The following is a 22,693-nucleotide window of genomic DNA, read 5'->3' on the forward strand; positions in this document are numbered from 1 at the left end:
ATATTTGCACACATACACATGTATGTGTGTGCTTACACATGGACACATCTCTCTCTCTCTCTCTCTCTCTCTCTCTCTCTCTCTCTCTCTCTCACTCACACACACACTCACACACACACACACACACACACACACACACACACACACACACACATGCAGACAGGCTTCTTGACATCACACCATAAAATGCTTACTACAAGGGACGAAATAGTAGAGATGTAAAGCAACATATGCTATAAATTTTCTCTTCAACTCCATACCTACTTAAGTCTCCCTCTCTTCTTTCTCCCATGTCAGCTAGCTTTCTGTTACTATAACAAATACTGGAGAGAACAGACTTATTTCAGTTAGCAATATTGACAGTTTCAATCAGTGGCTCACTGACCACGTGGTCATCTCATGGTCAGAAAGCTAAAATGAAAGAGAACAGGGACAAGGAAACCAGTCCCCTTCAAGCATATGCCCCTAGTGCCTTGAAGACGTCCTTCTCACTTACTGGAGCGATGGGATTTCTAAGGTTTCCCACCAACTCTGGGCTAACCCTTAACAGATAAGCTCTCTGGGGACAGTTAGGGTCCAAGTTACAGCATCATCCTAATTCATTCTTTAGTTGACTGATAATATTACAACCATAAGTGAAGCTTTACAACATCAATGGGCATATCAGAGTTCCATTTTTCAAAAACAAGCTTCTTTTATTTTTAGAACTACAGGCAGTATCAATCTTCTAAAATAGTGTCTCCATAAATCTATAATCTCTAAGTTGACTGATATACCTTTTTTCTGTCTTATAAAACATAATTGGCAAGATCAAACGCAACAGGAGTTTAATAGTCACCTTTACATCTACCAGATGCCTTGTTAGCAATGCAAGATTCTAGCTCTAATGCCAAACAAGCCAGAGCAGAGCCAAACACTTTAAAGAGACTCATCCTATGATTTTCTTCTAATAAACATAGAGGTTTGAATCACCTAAATGCTGTCAGAAAGCAGTATTTCAGAATAAGCTCTTTGGCAAAGTAAATGAAAGGCTTGTAGCAACCTGAGAAAGCACACACTCTTAAGTCAAAGCATCTGTGAATCGCATGTAGAAAATTCAGCTGGCTTTTGTTTTATACAGTGGAATTTTGTATTAAACAAAGGAAAGTAATTGGCACCATTTGAACCCATTGTTATTCATGTTTACTGCTTTCATATAAAACCATATTCGCAGTATCTACTGACTTTCTAACCTAGAGTTCTTGCTATAATATTTTGATTTACATATATTGCTTTTAGAGTTAAAGGACATCATTATTTGGAACCCCATTTTAGAGGACACACAGTAAAAAAAAATACATAGAGTCAGAATTATGAAATGAAGGCAGTAATACTGCCCTATTTCAGTTGTAAGTTTTGAAGGCACAATTCAGTGTTTATCTCCTTTTCATTACTATAGCAACAAATCTGTTGAAGTTACATATTGGCAGACATTTCTTAGTAGAACAGAAAAGAATTTCTTTTGTCTATGCTGTAGTGGTGAGTTGAGGAATGACTTTTTTTTGCAAAATGATTTGATATTTTTGCTATTTGGAGACAGAGTTTTATCCAGCCTCTCACTTACTGTGTAGCCAAGGATGTCCTCGAACTCCTGATTCTCGTGTTTCTGCCTCTTCAATGCTGAGATCACAGACATGTGCCACTAATTACAGCTTGTAAAGCAGCTTTTAAAAATCCTTTTACTGTCTGGAAACATGGCTCAGTGGCTAAGAGCATTGGCTATTCTTCCAGAGAACCCAGGTTTAATTTCCAGCACCTACAAGGTGGTTCAAAACCATCTGTAACTTCAGTTATAGGGAACCTGACATTTTCTTCTGATCTCCATAGGCACCAGGTATGTACATGGTGTACAGACATACAGGTTTGCAAGACACCCATACACATAAAATAATAATAATTAAGAATTAAAATCCTTTTATCTTGTATATATTCATATATGTGTGTGTTGTATACACACACACACACATTTGCATGTCCAATTTTGTAAACATTAAAAGCCACCTTCTTTCTTAAATTAGATTAAAATAGGACACTGATTCACAATCCTCTTTTCAAATTAAGAGGAAACAAATGGAGGCAGAATCATTTAGCATCAACCTGAATCACTTGTGCTATTTTAAAGTTGTCTGTATGGAGTTTCACACCAAATAAGCAGGAAAACTTAGCTGCTATTTACCACTTACACCGGAGAAGATAGAGGATTACAGAGGATGCTTTGTAATTTAAAAGAGAAATTAGCTAGAGCTTGACATGAAGAGAGTGCAATGCTTATAATCCCAGCTCTCAGGAGTTAGAGTGGGCAAGATCAGTGGTTCAAGATCAGCCTTGACTTCATAGTAAGTTCAAGGCCAACCTGGGTTATGTAAGACACTGACTGGGGGAAGAAAGGCAAAAACAAAAGCATCAGATACACACAATCCAAAAACTCAGATATTAGTCAGCAATGTACACTGATACCTCAGAAATCTAAGAAAAACAATAACAATAACAACAACAAAACAAAACAGAAAACCAGTTCATAACAGTCAAAGGTAGGCTGATTCTCATTTCTAAAGCAAGGGACTTCTTTATAGCATTTTTAGATATTTTTGTTTCACTGTTTTCACGAACACTTTGATTAATCTTATTTCCATTTTATTCATTGTGATCCTAGGGTTTTAACCCAGGGGGTCACATATGCTAGGCAAATGCTCTACCACTGAGCTATAACCCATCCCTGAAAATTAGCCTATTCTAACTACTTATCCAGAAGTTTTCAATGTTTTCTCCTTACAATATTGAGTCTCTTCAGAGATACAGATTTCTGGTGAATATTTTTTCAGACTCATATGATAGAATGAGAGTGTTAAAACATCTGAATTTCTTTGGGCTTGTGAAAAGAGTGTATTGATGGGGGGGGGGTGCCTCAGCAGTTAAGAGCACTTGCTATTCCTACAGAGGACCCCAGTTGGATTCCCAGCACCCATACAAGGGCTCAAATCCATGTGTATCTGGTTGCAGGAAGTCCAATGTCCTTTTCTGGGCCACTACATGCATGTGGTGTGGATAGGGTCATACACAGACATCTTAAAGTAAATATACAAATAAATCCAACAAGAAAAATGAAGACTGAAGTGTAGACACTATGCCCCTCCTTAGAAGTGGGAACAAAACACCCATGGAAGGAGTTACAGAGACAAAGTTTGGAGCTGAGACGAAAGGATGGACCATGTAGAGACTGCCATATCCAGGGATCCACCCCATAATCAGCATCCAAACGCTGACACCATTGCATACACTAGCAAGATTTTATCGAAAGGACCCAGATGTAGCTGTCTCTTGTGAGACTATGCCGGGGCCTAGCAAACACAGAAGTGGATGCTCACAGTCAGCTAATGGATGGATCACAGGGCTCCCAAGGGAGGAGCTAGAGAAAGAACCCAAGGAGCTAAAGGGATCTGCAACCCTATAGGTGGAACAACATTATGAACTAACCAGTACCCCGGAGCTCTTGACTCTAGCTGCATATGTATCAAAAGATGGCCTAGTCGGCCATCATTGGAAAGAGAGGCCCATTGGACACACAAACTTTATATGCCCCAGTACAGGGGAACGCCAGGGCCAAAAAGGGGGAGTGGGTGGGTAGGGGAGTGGGGGTGGGTGGGCATGGGGGACTTTTGGTATAGCATTAGAAATGTAAATGAGCTAAATACCTAATAAAAAATGGAAAAAAAATCCAAAAACCTCATTTATTTACAATGACAATGAACATAGGAAACTTGTAAAAAAACAAACAAACAAATTTTAAGTTATTGTTTCAAAGTTTTAAAAGATATTTTTTAAAAATTTAAGAGATTTTATGAACGTGAATGTCTTGCCTACACATGTTTAATCATACCACATGTATACGTACTTTCTTTAAAAAAAATAAACATGTTAGTTTTTGTATATGGGAGAAATGATACTAAAGTTTTGGGTTTTGAAATTAGAATTGTCTTTGTCTTTGGTCAATACACTTAGTCATAGACATACACAGGTGTGCATACATGTCTGTATGTTCAGTTTGGGAAATGTTAAGCCCCATATTAATACTTAAACTATATTAACACAGGATAGTAAATCTTTACCTGCCACATTAAACAAATGGTCTCTAATTTTATGATACTGAATATGTCTATCTGGTATGAACTGTTGACTTACTCTGACAAAAGGCGACATGCAGAACAAAAGTGCTCAGGGCTCTTGAGAACTCAAGACTCATTCTTACTCTAGCTATCAAGACTATTTAGGTCTAAAAGAAAAATACACAAACAAATCAAAATCTGAATGCCAATGAATTACAAAACCCTCTGGTTAACTGGGTTAGGGGCAAAGGTTACTCCATTGGCCACAACTGTCTGAAAAGAGCCCAATATGTCAGCTTAACCTCCTAATGGCCTCAGGGTGACTACCAAGGTTCAATGGTTTGTTCTTGATGTGCAGCCAAACCATTGGGTTATAGTGTGCCATTTGCTATCTGTGAATCATTATGATGAATTCAGAAGTAGAAAGACAGAAAGTAAATACAAGCCTTGCATTCGTGGAAGAAAAGGGTGGGAAATGTGGTGGGTAGCACTTGGGGCTAGAACAGGGAGAGTACTGAAGTCAAGCAGCATCTCTCTAAGGAAGTGAGAGCTGTAGAAGAAATAGCCGAAAGAACCACCTGCGCCTCCAGGCAAGGGGAACAGAAAGTGAGGAGGCGTGAGGTGAGGGGAACAGGGTCTTAGAAAGGGAGCTCGTTAGCTCTCTTGTGGGGAACTTTTTTTTTTTGCTTTCCTAAATTGGATCACCCAAGTCTACTAGTTCTTTGCTATTAAACAGGATGACCAAAGGTGTTGTGAAGTAACAGACCCTCCCCAGCCCTGCCCCTTTGGTCACCTGGATTTGTCACTCACTGTTCATGCCTGTCTCCAGGCTGTTGCTGTATCTCCAGCCCTCCAGGACCCATGCTGATGGCGCAGTTTCAGTGACAGAGAGAACCTAGAAAGCATGGTACACTGCGTGCAGGCTCTTAAAGCTTCCACATGAGCCACGTCACTTCCACCCACATTTTACTGGCCAAAGCGGTTACTTATCTCAAATCGTCAAGGAAGTATAATTCTTGAGTGTGGCTGGAAAGGGAAAGGGGTAGATTGGGACAACCTGACCAATGTGGCAAACTGTTGAAGTAGGAGTGTGTGTTTGTGTGTGTGTGTGTGTGTGTGTGTGTGTGTGTGTGTGTAGTGCTTGTATCCAGAAAAAAAGTCCATTATTATTTTAATCCAATTCTCAAGGGATCCGTGATAACAATTAGCAACTCTTGGACCAGTTGAGAACTGTCGTGTGAATAGATAATTATTTTTACAAGGCAATTTGCACCCTGAGTAAGAAACTAAAGTGATGCAAGAGTTGTGTTTTTCATTGTGTGACTGGTGATAAGTCAAAAGTTGAGGAAATGGATAGATCAGAAGGTAGGTGCCAGAGTGCATAGCATAGAGTAGTGGCTTAAAGATATCCAAGTCTGAGGGGGAAGTGATTGTGTTAGGAGATCTTAGAAGAGACCCGGGGAGATGGTGGCTGATGCTCTAGAGAAGTTGTAACGTTGGGCACTGGAAGAGGTAAAGCTTCCCTGCTTAGGAAACGGGGATGGAGAACCAGGTACCTGCAGGCAGCAGCTCACCGCTGAAGAGGAACTGCTTTGTCTGTGATGTGTGAGCAAGGTCATAGTTCAGATGAGGTGATTGTACTGCATGTCAATAGCACGAAGTGGCTACAGAGTGACAGTGAAATGGAGCTCACTGAGAGAAAAACATAGGACTTCCCATAGGACAGGGGCTAAGCTGGCATCAGGCATTCCAGGAATTGGCTGTAATATAGATGTGTCCGCGTGTCGATAAACAGAATTCTGTGAGTTCTCTCTATCCAAGGAAGCAGGAGATGAGAAAGCATTCTCATCAATCTAGGCCAGAGAATTAGCAGGGCAGGAGCATTAACATGCTTTATATATAACTGAAGTTGAAGACTCTCTAAATAAACAATTAATTTCACTTTAATTAAAGAACCAAGTGGGGTATATGGGTATAGCTCAGTGGCATATACAACCTTTGTTTTACATGCGAAGCTCCTAAGTTTGGTCTCTAGCATTGTGAGAAATCCAAACACAAATGAACTGAAAGTTAGTCAATAATGGTACAAAGAGGCTGGCTTCATCCGCCTATGTCCTGGAGTTCTTGTTCATGGACGACAGGTTTTGCTCCTTGTACAACTTGCCTTGAGCCAATGATTTATGTAGACAGTATAACCATGGGCAAGCATGAGAGCCTTAACTTATTTATTACTGCTTAAGTAAAATTAATCATGTTTCATCCACATGAGATTTTATATGCTATGAATACTCCCCTTGTTCACTTGTAAAAGATCTGGCAGAAGAAAAGTAAAAGAAAGAAAGAAAGAAAGAAAGAAAGAAAGAAAGAAAGAAAGGAAGGAAGAAAGAAAGGAAAGAAGGAAGAAAGAGAAAACTCTAAAAATATATTTACATAGCCAGACACAGAATTGCTTAGCTAGGCATCTTGCTATTAATTAGTATGTTGTAAATTTTGCTGCCTTGGCTGATACTAAGACATGGTATTTAGAGGAATCATTAATGAAGACAAAAGAAAAACATCTGGAGTAGCCTAGCTCCACTATAGACCCTAGGCTGAACTAACATTATATTGCATTTCTCTTTCCCCATTTGCCTGCCAAATCCCTGAATTAATCTACTCCTCCCCCCCCCCCCCCCGTTTCGGCAGTATTACATCACAAGCATTTGACACAAGTGGGATCACTCTTTGAAATGGCTGTGGATGCATGCTGAAGTCAGCATGCCTCTGACGGCAACTCTGCTCTATCAAACAGGGTTTCTCGAAAGCTTTCATTTTATTTTCTGTTTCTTCCAAGTAGAGGTCTAACCTCTTCAGCATCTATAGCTGACTGACGGGTGGAGCTAGCAAGCCACACCTGATTATTTGGAATTCTATTTGAGGCTGAAGTTAGATGTAACTTTTTACATACTTCCTTAACAGAAAGAACTGAGCAGGAGGCAAAGTCGTTCAGGCTGTAAACCGAGACTGTTGTTGTGAATGGCTTTTCCCCAGAAGACCTTCTCTCTCAGAATCGCAGTTGTTGATAACTAGCAGGTTTTATCTCCAGGAACTAAGATAGTTTTTCTCCTCGCTTCTGGTCTGCCAACTTGTAGACTTGTCTTCAACTGAGGCAAGGCTGCCAGATTGAATATGTGGAGAATCCACTCAACTCTATTTATTTTAGAGTATGATAATTTGAGGGAAAATTTAAATTGTCAGTTTTCCATTACACCCTGCAGCTCCCAGGGCTGGCTATCTTCTCAGACCTAAAAACATACTTCTGTGGGAAATTGTGTAAACAGATGGAGAAGCCAAGAAGAGAGAGGGCTGCTGTCGTGCCAGGGGCCACACATTCTGCTTAGGGAAGAGCCAGGCACCTTGGCGTGACTGATCTGTCTCCAGGTCTTCCTTCTTTAGTTACCTAGCGTATGCGGATGGTAAGGTGCCATAGCAAGCACTGAGCAGAGGTTTGAGCACACAGTGGTCAAGTACTATAATCTTGAGGTGTCCACGTATTGACCTGTGATGAGTAAGTCCAGAGAGGCCCAGGGACTTTGAATATTCTAAGGGCAAGAAATCTGTCCCATTCATCTTTACAGATGTGGTGCCATGCCCAGTATCTGATATACATACACTCCATAACCCAGTCTATGATTAATAAACTCAGAAGATATCCAGATCACTGTAAAACACTGCTAGGCAATATCACTTCTCTCCTCAAAATGCTCCAACAGCAAAGCCCTGACAGAATGGCTCTTCCTGCCTATGTGGTGGCATTCCCTCTGGTTCCTGCCAACCCCCACATGCCTCCTCTGCCTCCTTTTTGGCACCCTAGTGGGTAGCTCCTTACCCTGGCTTTCTTTATATGCCTGGACTCACGTTCGGTGTTCCTAAGGGACCACCCCCTTTTCTTGTTACAAGACAATATTCAGCTGTCACTTTCCATGAGGCCATAGTCTCATTGACCCCTTTAAAATTGAGATCTGCTTTCTGTTCTCTGCCCACCCACACTCTGAACTCCCCTAGCCTGCACTATTTCCTCCGAGGCACTTATCCTCTTGAAACTGTGATCCAGTATTTAACTATTCACTACACTGATGGTTTGCTGTTGCCTTCCACCTTGCTAGCCTGTAAGCCTGTGAGGAGAAGGCTGCTCTTGGCTCTCCTTCACTGATACTTCTAGCATTTTCTCCAGTATCAGACACATCACAAATACTTCTTAAATGATGATTGAACGAGTAAATGAATTAAGCGCAACCAGTGAATCAAATAAGCAGATGCACCCAAGGGCAGAGGAGATGAGCCTTTAAAGGTAGGCATGAGGATGAAGGGACCACCAGGTGTGGTAAATTTATAGGCCAACTGTTGTTTACATAATAAGAAGCCCTTTACAGTTAATGATGAATTTGGCCAATGTCCAGAGTCAAGCCTATAGCTGTAACTGTCAAGCTGACTTGTTAACTGTGTGCTTCAGCCTCTGGTGAATTCGGACAGACATCTCAATGTGTGGGTTAGTGTGCTTCCCTGTGTGACACATGAGCTTCCTCCACTAGAAGTACTTATCAAGAAATCTGATGGCTAAGCTCTAGTTGGCTTCTGATGGTTGCTAAGGAGTAGATGCCCTGGTGGCTTTAATGCATGCCAGAGTTAAGGAGTGAGGAATATTGTGAAACCTTCTGAAGAGGTGAGGTGTAGTCAAACAGGACTTTCTTACGCTGGTGCCAAGGTTTCACAAGAAGTTTGTAAGAAAGTGCTCTGTTAGTTAATTAAAGTAGCACGAAGTAAGATTGATTTGGTGACAGTAATTAAAAGGCTGATGTCATTTGGAGTTTCCAGGAGTGCGGCGCGGTAGACATCATCTCAAACATTCTACCATGGGCAGCTCTTCAGGTTCTTTCTTTTGGCAAAGACGTTCTTTGCTTTATCTTTAAAGGAAAAGCCTATAATAGCTAATTCTTATTTTAGCTCCCGACAATTCTGTTTTCTCTCTTATTAACTTCCCTTTAGCTAATAATGTAACTAAGCTTTCCACATCCCTGAGGAAGAAAGAAGAAATAGTATTCCTGTGTGTCATAATTCCTGGTGTGCAAAACTGCAAAGAGAAAGGTTCCTTGGTGTCTCGTGTGTGTGTGTGTGTGTGTGTGTGTGTGTGTGTGTGTGTGTGCGCGCGCGCACACACACACACACACACACACACACGCAATCCAAAGTATGATACAAAGAAGCCAATATATAGTGTATCTGAACAAAGCTACTTGCTAAAGCCAAATTGGGCAGGTTTGTGAGAATTCTGTCTTCTGTATGAAGCCTTATGAGTTAGAAGGATGCACACACATAAATATTTCACTGGTGCAAGCACTCCTGCTCCCTGATTCTCCCATATTGATTACCACTAATCTATCCCTTATGTCACTTTCCATTCCTGTGGAAATAAGATAGGTATGTGCCTGGAATAAATAGCCTTCTCCCCATTTGGAAACCGTGCAGAGTCTAGAGCACATTACAACCTTCCCTATAATGGAAGTACCCACACGCTGGCAATTGCTGTCTACAGACGTAATGAACCAAGTGGGAGGTAATGAGAAGTGACTGTCACGCCATCTCTGGGGCCCAGTTTCTCCTGCTGCACAATTACACTGTGACCCCAGAGAAACTGAGAAGAGTGCAACATTCTTTCCTTTTCTAATGATCTTAAAATCAGCCTTAGCTTATGGAATGCGTGTGGAGGGGTGCAAGCAGCAGCATCACCCATTTGGCAGTCCAGAGGCTGTGCGGGGGAGGTGGGGGTCGGGGCGGGGGGAGTGTATGCTTGCAGCAGAGAGGAAGCTGTCTGTCCGTATAGTTCTGCTTTTGTCCCAGTGAAGACTTGGTCTCTGGCTGGAATGATGCCAGCTAACAGGAGGCTCCTTTCCTACTTTCCCTGGTGCATCTTTGGAGCCGGTTACTGGTTACTTCTAGAAGCGGAGAATGTGCGAGTGAAACTGTTACTCAGAGCCACATTTATGCTTCAGTGATGTGTGTTTCACCTTTAAGAGGCAGGAAAAGCTTTTGAATAATGATAAGTGTAGTGAGAGCAGTTGCTGGACCCCACACAGCCCCGGTCTCATCTCTGTATTTCAGGGAGAACCTTGATTACCACACTGTGGACTGGTCCTTCAAGTGGGGAGTGGCAAGGCTGAGGAAAAAGGTAGAAAGGGGCACCTGCTGAGTCAACTTCTCCTGAGAGAAACTGCGAAGAAAGTGCAAAAAGGTGGAAGGCTTTTAAAATTCCTCTCATTGTCTTCCTTCTGCTCAGGCCTGCCCACGCTCTGGGGGAAGCCTGCCAACTGCTCACTGAACAGTGAATGGAGACAAGCTGGGCTGCTGGTATTGCTCAGCAAGGGAAGAATAGAGGCATGGCTGGCTGCTGGCTGGACCCGCACCACTCTCCTATCTTCTGTGCTTCTGCCAGCAGGAAGCCCCCAGGTGGCACGAGGGAGAATTAGTGTGCAAATTGCAGGATCTGCTCATTGCTCACCACTTCCTCAGTTGACAGTTCCACAGAGCTCCTTTGCCTTTCATCAGGGGAAGAGGGAGCTCAACAGGGTTCTACTGACTGGCTTATGACTTTTATGTCTCCCTGACTCCAGGGTGTTTTCAACCTCCCTGACAGCAGTTCTGTCCTTGGATAGCCTGCGACACCTACCTCTGATCATCTTTTATGCCAGGCATGGTTTGGAGTTGGCAGAAAAAGGTAGAAACTGATCCCTTTTTATAGAATAGGTCCAAAAGTATGCCATAAAAACAAAACAAAACAAAACAAAACCAAAAAAAAAAACAAAAAAAACAAAACCAAAAAAAAAAAAAAAAAAAAAAAAGGAAGATGAAAACAACATAGTTAAACGGAGTCTCTTTCTCCACTTTGTTAATAGATAGTACTTCTTGAGGAGTTACTATGGGCCAAATAATATTCTTGGCATGTTTCATTAAATCCTGTCATTTTTATTTTATAGAGAAAGGAGCTGAGGCACAGGGTATCCAGAAAACAGGAAGTAGACCCTGAATCCATATTTTATGTACTAGGGCAGTTTGCTTTACAAAACTCCTTAGTTATTTTTGGATTCATTCAATAAGTAGCTCAGAAACACCACCACCTTAATGTCACTTTCTCTGCCAGCGTTCCTTACCCTTGTGAGTCCTGTGACTTCCTGACTGTCTTGTCCATGTGAAACAAATGCAAGGGCATCATCATCAGGAAACTGAAACACACATGGATCCAGAGGTGACAGTTTTCTCCACAGAGGATCAGGTGGTAACATAGTTTAGGCTTTGCATGCGCCATGGTCTCTGCCTGAGCTAGACAGAAAGTATCCAGAAACAGCATGTAAACAAATCATCACATCTATGTGCCAATGCAATCGAAATGATGGGAAGTGGATTTGGTGTATCTGGTCCATGGGCTGCCTGCTACAGAGCACGAGAAAAGCCAAAACTGTGGCTGCACGTGGCCTGTGTAGTACTTCTTGTTCATGTCTATGAGGCATCCCCCAAGGATACACAATCGGGCACAGAGACTTGTGAAGCACTTAGGGACTGAGGAAAAGGTTTGTGGAGAAGGTGAAGTGAGAGTGTCTCCTAAAGGATGGGGAATGCAGGTTCTCTTCAATCAGTGAAGAGTAGGGTACGCCCACAGAGTGCAGTAAACTCTGGAAACAGTTTATTTCTCTGGCCAAATGGAGAGTCACATACGCGTCATGCTTTTGCACACTACGAGCACGAAGAAGAGACAGCCATGGTGAAGAGTGAGCGTAGCAGGGACCCAGGCACTGTGTTGTCCGCCTCCAACACCCATGTTAAAAGATTTAACTAGTGGCTTTACTCTTTAGGCAGCTGCTAGTGCGCTAACAGAAAACAACCATCACACATTATTTGCTTCTGGAAGTTTCCTTGACTTCTTGATATTTTAGAAAATTATACCAAATCAGGTGAGAATTAGTTCTAACGACATTATTTTTCTTAGTATTTTTTTCTATATATACACCAAGGGGGTGCGGGGGAGAACAAAGCCCAGTTTTTTTGTTTTGTTTTGTTTTGCTTTGTTTTACATATTAAAACAAATACATTAAAGAAGGCACAAGTAGGGCTGATATTGTTGTGTCAGCTCTTTGATGCTCTTATTTCACGTTCTTCCTAGATTTTCCATAGAAAAGTGGGGAGAATCATTACAGAAGTGAGCCAGAGGGCCGTGATGAAGCCCGCACGAACTTTCCTCAGTGTCAGGCTCCGATGTCCTCCACTGTTTCCACTCTGTCTGTTTTGACTTTGTAGGGTCACTCCCTGAGATTTTGCCTTCTAATGTCCCTGTTTCCGTTTGATTACAAACCCTAACTGTGCTTTTTCCTCACAATATAATCTGGAGAATTGTGCTTCAGGTGTAAGGCATACTCTAGACGCTTAATTCTATGGTGCTAACCAAATGACCTCTTCATTCATTCATTCATTCATTCATTCATTCATTCATTCAGATCTATGTGGGCCAGTGGTTGTTCTGTATGTTATAAACTTAGAAGGAATGAAGATGGGGGATCTTTGGCTTATCTCTTTCGTTCCCATTTCCCCTAGGTTGCTACACTTTTAGGCATTCTGTAAAAACCCAATGTAAATGCTGTTTTTTCCATAAAACCTGCAGTTACATACTCATAAAACTGTTCCCACAGTCCTCTATATTCCCATGACAGTACTGCTTCGGTCTCTTTTTGGTTATTTTCCTATGTGATGGTGCATTATACTGTCTAGAATGTGGGCTTATGCAGGAGGGTGACTGTGTCATTTTAATCTCTCCTCGCTATCAAGCTCCATGTTGCTCTGTTCAACTGGCTCCTCTCTGGCCACATCTTTTCTGGGCCGTCCATCAGTTATTCCAGACACCTTGCCATGTCTTGTCTTTGTAATTGTCTCTTCTAGACATTTTTGGCCAGACCCCTTTCACACCTTTATTACTTAGCTCCTGCTAGGAGGCTTAAATTCTGCATAATGACCTAGAGAATGATTATATTTTATACTGAGCAAGTCCTTAATTAATCTATTTAACAAATAAGTGAAAATTTAAAGGAAATATGTTTAGTTCTTATTACTTCTATAGTAAGTTTGGGATGAGACTATAAATGCTGAGAGCCGCTGCTGGCATTAACAAAACTGTGGGGAAGGCACACAAACACAGACCTGGCAACTCCGCTGCACACATGAGGTAATGCAAGCTACCCCTGGTCACTCAGTCCTTCTGCTTCTGCACTCCTTGTTGGTATAGCAGCCCCCGCCCCCACCCCTCTTAAGCTAGGGGAGAACAGGAAAAACACAACTCTCAACTCAAGTTAGATCAGGAAGTTGTGTGGCAATTTCTGGAATGTCAAGAATAAAAATAAGGAAGCAAGAATTAATCCTGCTAGCCTCGAATGAGAAGCTGTCACCGAGAAAGCTGTAACTTTCTAAATGAATCTAACACCTCTGAAACTCCCCCAACTATGCCAAGTGTTTACATGTTCTCTCAGAATGTGGCATCTACAGCGAGTGGTTTTGGTCGCGAAGCACACCATCTGCGTGATTACCCAGCCCTTGCGAAGAGTACTCTGAACTCAGCAGTTGTACAACAGACGCATTTAAAATATACAGTGTTCCCACTCCCATAGTTCAGAGCGGGTGTTAGAAAACAACCAGCCTCCTGGAGAACTCAGACTGCATCTGATGTTCTTCCAGACACCTTTCTGCCACCCTGCATGTAGTTCTGGAAGATAGCATTATCATAAGAGATTTACAGACCAAAGCACAGGTCAGCCTGACCTCCGGGCCATCATCAGCTGCAGTCACAGTCATTAGTGAGTCAATTGGTGTGAGAAGTGAAGTCAGATCGCTCCTCAGCTGTCATCCAAGGGGAGGTCTGTGTTGTCGGAGGAAAAACACACCCATAGCAGTCAGAGGGTGAATACTCCAGAGAAGGGACTAAGAGGACTTTCACTGTTAGTCAGCCGTGCCACCCACATAGTTCTCTTGAAAAATAACTTTAGGCTGTAGTTGCTGATGAAGTGCCAGAATCAAGACTGAAAAACTAGGAAGCTACTTTTGCAGTGACATTGGTGACTGCAGACCCACAGTTGTGAAAGAGGGACATCAAAGAGAACTCTTTAAAAAAAATGTGATAACGATGCTAAAGCAGAGCTCTCCACATTGATGGCTTCTGGCTGGGATCTGGGTAGGGAAGGACACAGTTTTCTTTAAGGGGCTGACCATTGGGAGTTTTATCATGCTCCAGTGAGTATACTGGCAACACAATTGAACTTGGTTTTGGTTTTGTTTGTTTTGCTTCTCCTCTTCCTTATCTTCCTCCTCCTCTTCCTCCTCTTCTTCTTCCTCCCTCATGTCAGTAAGAAAAATAAGAAAAATATCATAGTTTTCTTAACTCACACTAGGTCAGACACCAGCAACAAGTTTTGGGTGTGAAAAGTAAAAGTAATAATTAGAGAAAAAAAAGTCTTATGAGTACAAAATCAAAAGCAAACCAAAACCCCTAAATATACTAAAGATATGCACTGGATCTGGGAGCTGTTTCTTGGGCATAATAGACTCTACCTGTTCCAAATGGGCAGGGCACAAATAGAGCAGTCCTTCTCTAGCCATGGCTTTCAGTCTTAATATGTAAGTCACATGAGTCCATGATCATTAGTACATTTTAACCAAATTGTGTGTTATATGGACAGGATCTCTATATGAAAGATTTGGACAGGAAGTCCATACCCTAGAGTGACTTTGTCTTGGAGAGTCAGTTTAAGGACTGTGTTTGCTAGTTAGTAAATGAATGTTAAAGTCATATTTAACATAATGTAATATAATAACATTCCAGATTTGCAGCATGTGACATCACAGGCCAGGACTGTCTGGGAGAGCAGTAGAACTGGCTTTTCTGAGGCTGGCTCACAGAACACAGAGAGAAGCTGAAGGCTCAAGCTGGAGGGAGGTGAGAGTCTCATGTTCAGTGGAACTGGTGACATCTGAGAAACAAAAGAGAAAAGATGTTTGGGATTTTATACTTAGGAATTTGGGCGATTGAGTTTTGATTCTCAGTGAAACAATACTTGGTGGAATGTTTAATTACATCCAGGTTGCCCTGTGATCCAAAGGGCTTCTGGGTACACTTTCTCAGAAACTGAGATCAAATCTTGGAACAATTTGAAAGTTTATTTAGGCATTTGGGGGAAATTTCATCAACATTCAGCATTTCCAAGTTAATTAAATCAGTTTCTGAAAACAAGCAGGAAAGAAAAGGTTTGGGTTTTTTCCTTCTTCATGTCTGCGTGTCAGCATAGCTTAGGGACCCACCTAGCCACTGCAGCAATGCATCCCAGCAGGTTTGATGTTTCCCCTGTGCAGATCTTGTACTGGATAATGATCAACACCCATCATTTAATCTCATGATTAAAACAGCCACAATCAATATTAAGAAGAGGGTAAAGGAACATTGCTAAAAGTAGAAGAAAGGTATCCAGGACCTGGTGTGTGTGTGTGTGTGTGTGTGTGTGTGTGTGTGTGTGTGTGTGTGTGTGTGCATAATTCTTTCAGCTTTCATCAAATGGAAGATGTTTACAATGGCAAAGGCAATATAAAGTCAAAGACACAGAAGATACAAAGTATCAATTGTTAGGAAATTTTGACTAGTACTTATGGTATGGGAATAGAAGTTCCAGACAGCTTTGCTGACTAAGATTCTGACAGAATGCTTTTTTTTTTTTTTTTACCATGTTGTGGTTTCTGCTTTTGATGAGTGTTTTGGCAGAATTCTGTCAAGTACTGCATGCTAATTAATGTAGCTTAGTAGGAGGCAGTACCATAATTCTACCTACGATGAGAAAGAGTCATAACACAATGTGTTTTTGAGTATCATTTGGAAAACTTAATAATGAGATGGTTTGCAATACAATTAAAATTTAAGATGTTGTTTTTGGAAAAATTCATACTAATAATAAATTACAAAATTTTCTTGAGGTTTGAAAAACTTTTAAAAAAAATACCAGAATTTTCCTTATCTCATGTTCATGACATAGTTAATGAGACTAATGTTTTGGTGAGGAAGAAGTTGGGATATAAAGTGTATGAGATTTTTATAATGTTGTTTAAGCCGAAGGCAGAAATAAAGAGAACCTGCAAACCTGGTCTACTAGATCACACTTTTTCCTTATTCATTTTTAAATATTTATTTAACTTTAAAAATGTCTATCTAGAAGGCCATATGTAAAAGTTAAAAACCAAATTCAGTTTTATTTAAATATCTGGACCTCTAGTCATCCTACTGTGGGAATTCTTATCCCGGTCACACCCTTCCATAATCCTTTTTGCCATTTCCCCTCCCCTCCTCCTCTGAGCAGGTGGCATCTGGCCACCATGGTGAATCAAATCTCTACAGAGCTAGGCACATCCTTTCCCACTGAGGCCAGACAAGGCAGCCCAACAAGAAGTACATATTCCACATACAGTTGAAAGCTTTTGGGATAGTCTCCCTGCTCCAGTTGTTCAGGACCCACATGAAGACCAAACTGCACATCTGAGTGGGGAGGCCTAGTTCCAGCCCATGTATGTTCTTTGGTTGGTGGTTCAGTCTCTGATAGCCTCAAAGGTCAAGGTTAATTGACTCAATTAGTCTTCCTGTGGAGTACCAATCCCCTTTAGGGATGCAACCTTTCCTCCTGTTCTTTCATAAGAGTCTCCAAGATCCATCTTCTGTTTGACTGTGGGTATCTGTGTCTGTCTGAGTCAGCTGCGGGTGGAGCTTCTCAGAGGACAGCTATGCTAGATTCCCGTCTACAAGCATAACAGAGTATCATTGATAGTGTTAGTAATTAGTGTTTGTCCATGGAATGGATCTCAAGTGGGACTGGTTATTGGTTGGCAATTCCCTCACTTTCTGCTACATCCCCCATTCTGACATTTCTTTATTGATTTTCTATATAGTGGAGAATATGCATAGAGTAGCTTCAAAATAAGAAAAAAAGATAATTTCCAAGTTGCTTACTATGCCAGTGACTGATGATTAACTGTGGTGTTCAGTGGAAAAATATGGAAAATTAGATATCATAACTAATTCTTGATCAAGTCTCCCACTATTTAAAAGTTTAGATATTAACTGTTTTGGGAACTTTTTTCCCTTTTTGGAGGCAGATGGCCATGATAACTTGTACTATATAACTACCCTGTGGCATGATTGGGAAAATTACATGAGACACATGAACAGTTTGTGTAGCCCTTCTTTCCTGTCTTGTTGAAAATTATCCTAGTCATTCAAGTCTTGAGTAAAATCTTTGGAGTCACCCTGATTCATTTCTCTTCTAAATTTAGACAACTACCAATGGCCCGCAATGTACTTGTTACCTTCTCCATTTCCTTTTCTAATGTATATCCAGGCAGCTACAATAGCTGTTAACTAGTCATCCTGAGTTTCATCTTGTCACCTAAATTATTCTCTAGCTGTCAAAATGATGTTTTGATGACAAAAATTATAAAATCTTGCCATTTCTAAGCTTAATGTTTAAATTTTCTAGTAGAGTCTTATATTGTTAGCATCCATGTAAGAACTCCTGTAAACCACGGGGCCTCTGGTGTATTGACCATGCCCATGAATTATTTGGCACTCCTCTCTTTAAAAGAAAGTGTTGAATTTTCCTTCCTTTGAGGAGATGTGGCCTCAGTGCTTTGTTGGAAAAATAAAAGTAGGCAGGAGACTAAAATAATAGCTCAGACAGCCTGGATCTTGGCCATATTAGGGAGAAGGCAGTCCTCACAGACAGCCCTGTTGTCAATTCTTGAGTCTTTGGAGGAAGTGGTGGGATTTTGATGTTCCAATTAGGGATGAGAACTCTGTAATCTCCTATATTTTCATGTTGACTAGTTATAGGTCTCAGAGTTAATTACCAGAATGAAGTTTCTCATGTAAAGGTTGAGAGCTGTACTAGCCTATAGTATGATGATAACTCTTTAGAGTTGTTTAATACTGTGTCTGCTTAATAGTAGGTTATCCCATTGAGCCTATGACCTACCTAGCCTTGTTTTTTGGGCCATGTTAATGGTGCCAGCAGGTGTTCTGCCTTGCTAGCCTTAAATGAAACCATTAATGTGATTAGTTACTCTCATAACAGACATGTCACTATTGCACTAGAGGACATATCTTTTTTTTTTTTTTTTTTTTTTTTTTTTTGAGACAGGGTTTCTCTGTGTAGCCCTGGCTGTCCTGGAACTCACTCTGTTGACCAGGCTGGCCTTGAACTCAGAAATCCACCTGCCTCTGCCTCCCGAGTGCTGGGATTAAAGGCGTGCACCACCATGCCTGGCTTAGAGGACATATCTTAACAGATTGTTCATTATTATAGCTTGTAGGGTTTATATTCCTACTAAATAACTTCCCTAGCTTTCAGGTTGGTATCAATCTTTTTTTTTTTTTTTTTTTTGACTTTTTCGAGACAGGGTTTCTCTGTGTAGCCCTGGCTGTCCTGGCACTCACTTTGTAGACCAGGCTGGCCTCGAACTCAGAAATCCGCCTGCCTCTCCCTCTCGAGTGCTGGGATTAAAGGCGTGTGCCACCACGTCCGGCTGATGGTATCAATCTTATTTCTCCATGTCCAATGACCAAAGTATATGCAACCTTTACAAGATACCTTACTGTCAGTTTCCAGAGGATAACCAACAATCAGAGATGATTCCACCCAATTTTTCATTTCCCATCTTTTTTTTTTGTTAATTAGAATATAAAAATTTTGAGGCAAGAATTTGTCTCTTCTTTTTCTTCCATTGAGGATCCACACTGGCCAAATGGTCTGCTATTGAAATACATTCCCCAGAAAGGCCAGGGTCTTATCTGTATCTTTCATAAAATGCTTTCAAAATAAAAAAAATGTATACATCTTTTATTAATTACAAATAAAAGTGCTTCACACCTATAAGACTCCCTTCCTCTATCATCATCACTACCTTCTCATGGAAGAAACCACTGAATTGGAAAGAAATCAGACTAGCATGTCCTTAGACATGTAATAACAAGATAGACCAGTAGGAAGACTTAGAAGGATCCAGTAATATCAGCCTCCCCATTCACCTGAGCCAATGACTGCTGTACATTTCCATTTCAAGAAATATTAGAAAACTGTCCAATTAGTTGTGCTAGCTTTCTATTCTTTCTTGGCTCATGTCTCACTCTTCAGCATGTCCTTTAGTCATCATATAAAAACAGAGGACTTTTACCTCTGTTCAGTCATAAGGTCATGGGACAGAGTCCATTTGGATGTCAAGTATGTTAATCATTGAATGGGGAGGTACCAGCCCATTTCAAAGATGAAGCAGTAAGTTCACAATCTAATTAATGGGAATTAATGTTTTTTATATTTTATTGCCTAGCAATTACTTACAAATACCAATAATATTTTTTTGGTACTGAAGGGGAGTTGATGAACAAAGCTAGGTTAACTTGTAGAAGCTCTGTCAATAATGGAAAGTTTAAGAGATGTTTGGTTTGATTTCAATAAATGTATTCTCATGATAAACTATGTAACTTTTAACATGTAGCATGAGGGCAAGTATAAGATATGTGTGTGTGTGTTTGTATTTCTGCTGTGAATATTTTAATGTAGTTAGACACAGAAACTCACTGACTAGCAAGAAATTAAAATGTTAAAATGGAAATCCAGGCATTGAGATTCCTAGAATCTCTGAAACTTTATCTTTCATCTTCTCCATCTGTCTGTCAACATGACTTCCTGAAGTAAGTAATCTGGAAGTAATATTTTAGGGAAAAATTGTGTGGACTTGCTTTATCCTCCCACCCTAATAAATGCTAGTCTTAGGAGTGTTTTTTTTTTTTAACAGTCTCTCTTCAGCTTTAAAAGCCAAAAGAAAGATGGAAATGAATATACAAAAATGTAACTTAAAATGCAAATGTCGATTCTCTAGGAAAACAGTAAAGTCTGATTGTAGATTTTTTTCATGGTGACTCAGTTGACAATCCTGTTGGTGCCTTACTGCAGTTGGGAAAGCCCAGACTGCCCACAGCTACAATGCTCTTTGTGCCCTCTCTGATAAAACAGTCTTACCTAAAAACAAAACAAAACAAAACAAAACAAATATCAAAAAACCAAATAAACAAACAAAACAAGAAAAACCCAGCCCCAGTCCCAGAAATCAATAGATACTTCTCTCACAGGGTAGTATGCAGAGAAGCCGCCAAGTCTAATAGCGTGCTTGTTAACTCCTGAGGAAACCTCAGTTTAGTAATGGTGGTTGCATATTAATTACAAGTTTCAAAAACCAAAACAAAACAAAAGCAAGCCCTCAATAAGAGACATCAGTTGTATATCCCCTGATTGCCTTTCATGTACCAAGCTGCAGCTATGATTTATCATTAGATTTATTGGGGTCAATTATAAATGGACAATTACAGCTTCTTTTTACTTTTGTCCCTGTTGCAACTGGATAGTATGAAGACTGTGTTTTCTGTTGAGATTGAAAAAGACTGCAGTAGAGTCTGGTCACCCTGATTAAATATTAGAGCTTACACATGAGAAACTACAAAGTCATTTTGGACTTGAATTTTCACTTTCTCCCTCCCTTTTCTACAAGGGAATATGTGATATAAAAGTCAGTCTTTTGTTGCATGAAGTGAGCAGGTATGTGCACAGGAATGCTTGCTCAAAATATTGCTGAATGCACGAGCAAGCCAGAGTGGGCTTATCAAATAGCATTTCAACTAAAGAAAGCTTAGATCCAAAAATTAGAATTTGGAACATTTTAAAATGGTTTTAGATCTTAAATGTAATCAATTCTTCATTAAATATGCTAATTAAGAATTCAGTTAATGATGCAGTTACTGATGTTCTATCAGTTCTTCATTCTGTTTGCACCTCTCTGTTGGGGAATACCACTAGGTTATAATATGGTTCACTAGAAACAAAGGGGGTTTGAGAACAAAAATATTGGATGAACTCAGGATACTATGATGCTCCAGGTATCCAGCCAGAAGCTAAGTCATAGGGCATGTAGATCCTCCAGGATGGAGGGAACAAGCTATCTACTGGAGCCTTTTATAGCCCTGGAGTTGGGGACTACCTGTTGTATTACATTGTTTTGAGTCTGTTATCTTTGCCGAGTGTATTGTATTGTATTGTCTACACATGTACTTTAAGATGTAGGATAATATTCTTCATGTAACTGTGAGATAACTTACTCAAGAGATCACATCCCCCTGTTTGCAAATGTGGTATATTAGTGGGAGACAAGATGATGAGTATGTGGAGCTGGAAGCAAGGGAAAATGAATTTCCTTCTGGACTTGATGAAGCATGCCACTGCAGCCACATGAAGACCACATTTTAGAACGGTTTCATTTGTATCGATCCTTCGCATAAAACAGCCGTTGTAATGTTTTACCGAAAGAGTCAAACTTTCCTGAGCTTCCTCATGAAGAACAGCTTTATTGTCTTCACAACTGTTTGCTTTTAGTTTTAATTTTTAATCCAATATTTTCCTTTTGGAAAGAAAGTAATTGAACTTTGTATTCCCCTCCTAAGAAACTTCATAGAAAATACTACCTTGACTGTATCTTTCAACATATTTTTCTTTTAGTAATTATTTGTGATTGATTATTTTGTATTATTTGTAACAATGGAGACTAGTGTATTATTTTCTTGCCCATTATAAAAGGGAGGATGATAAAGTTTTAATTAATTGATTTATTGATTGATTAACATTTGCCTTTTGAGACAGTATCTGAAATATAGCCCAAATGTAGCCCAGGTTTGCCTCAAACTAGTGTTTCTCTTCCACCACAAACTTGTTCCTTTTTTATTTATGAAATACGACATGCATAATACAAAATATATCAAATTGAGACAAAAAGATTGGAGGGGGAAGAGGAGTCACCTCAATCAGAAGTACAATGATTAGGAAAGGCCCAGCTCCCTTTGTCTGTTTAATCTTTGGCTGTCAATGTCCTGCATTAGCAGTTCCTACCTTTCTCAAGTGAGCAAATCTTTGACTTGGCCCCATCCAAATGAAATCTTATCCCCCATTCCTCTTGCCACTGGCTATTGTTATTTCCAGTGAGTCTGGCAGTCTCAGCAGCAAAAGAAAAAGAAATTAGTCTTGTTCTTAGTATTTGCTGTGGTTGTATGTTTAAAAAGGTTAAATTATCTTTTTCTTTACTATAAGCTAAGGGCAAGTTTCTATTCGAAGAACAGAACAGTCCTTGCTTTAGCAGGCCACTCACTAATGCTAAAGGAGTAGAGAGAAGATTAGATGGCCCTTGTAAAGGATGGCTTGCAAAGTTAGCAGTAGATATGAGGTCTTAGATGATTCCATTTATGGGAGCTCCCTCAGGCTGCCTCCATGGACTGACTATCATAGTAATAGTTGTACACTTGCCTCTGCTCTCACTGAGTGTACGCACCCTTGAATGACTCTGTCTTTAAGAGACTGCTGAGAACTCCAAATAATAACTGTCCTTTGACAGCACTGTGGTATTGGTACCAT

The sequence above is a fragment of the Mus musculus genome, chromosome 3, assembly GCF_000001635.26.
Source record: "Mus musculus strain C57BL/6J chromosome 3, GRCm38.p6 C57BL/6J".
NCBI classification, from domain to species: Eukaryota; Metazoa; Chordata; class Mammalia; order Rodentia; family Muridae; genus Mus; species Mus musculus.